This window comes from Scyliorhinus torazame, chromosome 14, assembly GCF_047496885.1.
Source record: "Scyliorhinus torazame isolate Kashiwa2021f chromosome 14, sScyTor2.1, whole genome shotgun sequence".
In the NCBI taxonomy this organism is placed as follows: Eukaryota; Metazoa; Chordata; class Chondrichthyes; order Carcharhiniformes; family Scyliorhinidae; genus Scyliorhinus; species Scyliorhinus torazame.
In genome coordinates, this window is record NC_092720.1 from 189,107,866 (window position 1) to 189,111,932 (window position 4,067).

A 4,067-nucleotide genomic window follows, 5' to 3' on the forward strand; every position below is an offset into this window, starting at 1 on the left:
AGCTGTGGAAGGTGTGGGGTAATTTGCAGGCAGTTTAATAAAGCGTGCAGTGAAAGAATATTTGTCGATTGAGAATGCGTACGACATATTTGGTGGGTGGAAAGACGACCTAAGTACATAGACTAAAAGTAGCATTGTGGACAATGCAGAGCAGGAGAAACATTGTAGCATCGTGCACAATGCAGAGCAGGAGAAACATTGTTCAGCATTCAACTGTTGTAGCAAAGGCTGTTCTATTTTTGGATTTTTATTCAGGGGAGAGCGCGAACGCAGTCCCCCACTACCACAAATTCTGCAGTCGATAATCCCACGTTTGGGGACATCGCAGGCGTCAGCAGACCCGAAGTGCAATGGGCTAGCCTCGTCCTGGGCGAACCACCTTATTGATCATGGTTTCACCCCTGCTAGGTAAGTATGCCTACTCATTCTCACACTCTGCCAGCCCACATCAGCTACTACACTTCACAGTCACACTCACTCAGTTTTCAAACTCAGAACCTCGCCTTGTTCACATTCTGCTTCCATTCCACAGGAGTTATTTCTCATGTATTACACTCCATACTTGAATATCCCTCTAGCTACAGAACGAAAGTTGTTTACTTCGGAGAGTCTCTGTTTCGATTTGCATGCTACCCTTAAAAGGCAATGAACCGTCCTCCTACAGGGTTGTCCGGAATTCGGATAATCGCCAGCTGGTGGGGCTGTTCCCTTCGCTCTCAAACTGACTCACTCCACTGACAAGACAAGGGGGCGTCACGATGCATCTACCAACACATTGCTGATTTCAAAAAACTCCGTGCATGGGATGTGTGGGCTTGACTGCCAAGGCCAGCATTCATTACTCATCCCTAAAAAGCCGTGGGACAGCCCTCTTGAACCACGGTAGTCCATGTTTTACAGTTGCTCCCACAGAGAATTCCAAGATATTGACCCAGCTACGGTGAAGGATATATTTCCAAGTCTGGATGGTGGGTGGCTTGGAGGGCAATTTCCAGGTGGTGGTCTTCCCATGTATCTGCTGCCATTGTGGCCGTGGGTTTAGAAGGTGCTGCCCAAGCAGAGGTGGTGAGTTCCTGCAGTGCACCTTGTAGATGACACACACTGTTGCTGCTGTGCATCGGTGATGGAGGGAGTGAATGTTTGTGGAAAGGAAGCCAGTAGAGGAGGCTGCTTTCCTCTGGATGGACTTGAGCTTTTGACCGGTGCTGGATCTGCACTCATCCAGGCAAGTGGGGAGTGTTCCGTCATATTCCAGACTTTGATGGACAGGCGTTAGGGAGTCATGAAGTGAGTTAGGTACCGCAGGCTTTCTAAGCTCGGACCTGCTCTCAGGCCCATAGAACCATGACATTTGTTCAGCGAAAGAAGAGACCATTTGGGCCATCGAGCCATAGCGACCCTTTGAAAAAGCACCAGGTCCACTCCTCCGACCTATCCCCCTAACCTACACTTCCTTGGACACTAAGGGACAATCCACCTTACTTGCATATCATTGGACTGTGAGGGGAAACTGGAGACACAGGGAGAAAGTGCAAACTCTATTCAGGCAGTCCCCGAAAGCCAGAATTGAATCGGGATCTCTGGCGCTATGAGGCAGCAGTACCACCGTGCCCTGCTCTTGTAGCCACATTATTTATATGGCTAGTCTTGTGCAGTTACTTGTCAATGAATGTTGGAACCCCAGAATGTCGAGAGTGGGGGATTCAGTGATGGCAATGCAGTTGAATGTTGGGGGTCGATCGTTAGATTCTCTTATTGAAGATTGTCATTGCCTTGCACTTGTGTGGCTCAAATGTTGCTTGCCAGTTGTCAGCGCAAGCCTGGCTATTTTCCAAACATTATAAGGGGGACTGAGGGAGAAAAATTCATGCAGAGTCCAATGAATTATTTTCACCCAATTGATGAGAAACCTACCGGAGGAGAAGCAATTCTTGACATACCCATTGGGAACAAAGCAACTGGGTGAAGTGACATTTGGTGACCATACAGGGGATAGTGATCACAATTCAGTTAGATTCAGTATTGGCATGGAAAAGGTCAGAGATCAGGCTGATTTTGTACTGGAGCAAGGCAAATTGGGTAGAAATGAAAAGGGATGTCTGAGGTCGACCGGAGAGCATGGCTGGAGGATAAATCTGTGGAAGTCCAGTGGGAAGCACTGAACGGAGAGATCATAAATGTACAATGTAGACATGAACTCGCCAAAAATAAGACTGGTGCTGCCGCTTGGTTGTCTAGAGAAATACAGGAGAAGATCAAACAGAAAAATAAAGCATATGATCGGCATAATGGTAAGATAAGCACTGCAAATAGTCTTTTATAAGAATGTTGCCAGAGCTAGAAAAGTATGGCTACGCGGAGAGATTGGATAGGTTGAGGTTATTTTCCTCAGGCGAAAGCAGACTCAGGGGTGACTTAATTGAGGTGTACAGAACTATGAGGGGGAGAGATTGGTTGGACAAGATAAAACTTTTTCCTTTGGTGGAAAATTCTAGAACCGGGGGATATAGATTCAAGATGAGTGGTAGAATGTCTCGAGGGGATGTGAGGAAAAACTAGGAATATTAATCCAGCCTCCTCCTCCAGTGAGTTAATTTAATTGTCCACCACCATTGCCGACTGCTAAATTAGTTAATAGCTGACTGATGGCTTGGCTCGTGGCACAGCAGGTTCTAGAGCAGAGGCCTGTAGTACGATTACAGAAATATTGACCTCTGAAGAAGACCGAGATGGATCATCCATCATTCAATTCTGTCTGAAAGTTATTGCCAATACTTATCGTACCCATTATTGTCCTCCCTTCCGTTGTCAATGGACAATTATTCTTTCTCTGCACGCTTTATTAAACTGCCTGCACATTACCCCACACCATCCACAACTACATCTTCCCCTAACAATCCGCAGTAAAAATATCCCCTCACCCCACCCAATTCTCTTCCTGACATTTTATTTTGTCCTCTGTAAATCCCACGAACCATCTTCCCTCCCACAATTTGCCCACTCCCCGAACTCCTTCTAGCACCACGCTGTAAAACTACAGATTCACATCATCAGTCAGCTATTAACTAACAGTTAGCAACACCTGGCAACGGACAAATTACGTATCAACCTGGTGAAGCTACAACACAGGATTAGTTAGTTGCAAGTGAAACAACAGAAGCAGCAAGTGTTGGACTGAGCTCAGCGATTCCACAACCAACCGACCACATCAAAGCTCTAAGTCCTGCCACATCCATTCTCAATACTTTAGCTTTATCTTTTACGCAGATGAGCTGGACTCCACCATCTTCGAGGCTGGGAATATTTCTGGAGACTCCTCCGCCTGTGAGCTGTTTAATTGTCCTCAACCATTGAGGGCTGGAGTTAGAAATCAGGGGAAAAGCGCTAACACTAATTTTGCAATCAGATACCCCGCAATTGGGGACATCGCAAGCGTCAGCATACCGACAACACAATGGCAGCTTTGCCCTCGGCAAAACACCGCATCGATCATGGTTGCACACCTACCACGTACATATACTCGAGCATGCTCACAGGCTGCCATCCCACATCAGCTACTACCTTTTACAGTCACTCTCACTCGGATTTCAAACTCAGAACTTCGCCTTGTTCACAATCTATTTGCAGTTTCCAGGCCGTTATTTCTCATAAATTACACTACATACTTAAATGTCCCTCGAGCTAAAGAACAAAAGTTGCTTGCTTCAGAGAGTCTCTGTTCTAATCTGCATATTACCCTTAAAAGGCAATGGCCCGCCCTCCAGCAAATCGGATAATGGCCAGCTGATGGGGCTGTTCCCTCAGCTCTCAAGTTCACTTACTGAAGGGGCAAGACAAGGCGGCGTCACAATGCATCTGCCAAGACTTTGCTGATTTTTTAAAAATCCGTTCAAGTGATGTGTGGACCTGGATGGCCAGGCCAGCACGTACTGCGCATCGCTTAATAGCCCGACGAGCAGCCCTCTTGGACCATGCAGTCCAGGCGGTGCAGTTGCTCCCACAGTGCTGCTAGGGAGGGAATTGTCCTTCTCGTGGTCTTGGCCGTGGTCATGGGTTTATGAAGTGCT

The 4,067-nt window shown here is 47.0% G+C and overlaps 1 non-coding gene across 1 annotated transcript; it reads right to left on the reverse strand.

Annotated features, from left to right (window-relative positions):
- Nucleotides 1-252: 252 nt before the first annotated feature.
- On the reverse strand, nucleotides 253-416 carry LOC140390729 (U1 spliceosomal RNA). The gene has a single exon (XR_011934787.1). It is a non-coding gene; the product is annotated as a U1 spliceosomal RNA (small nuclear RNA).
- Nucleotides 417-4,067: the final 3,651 nt, after the last annotated feature.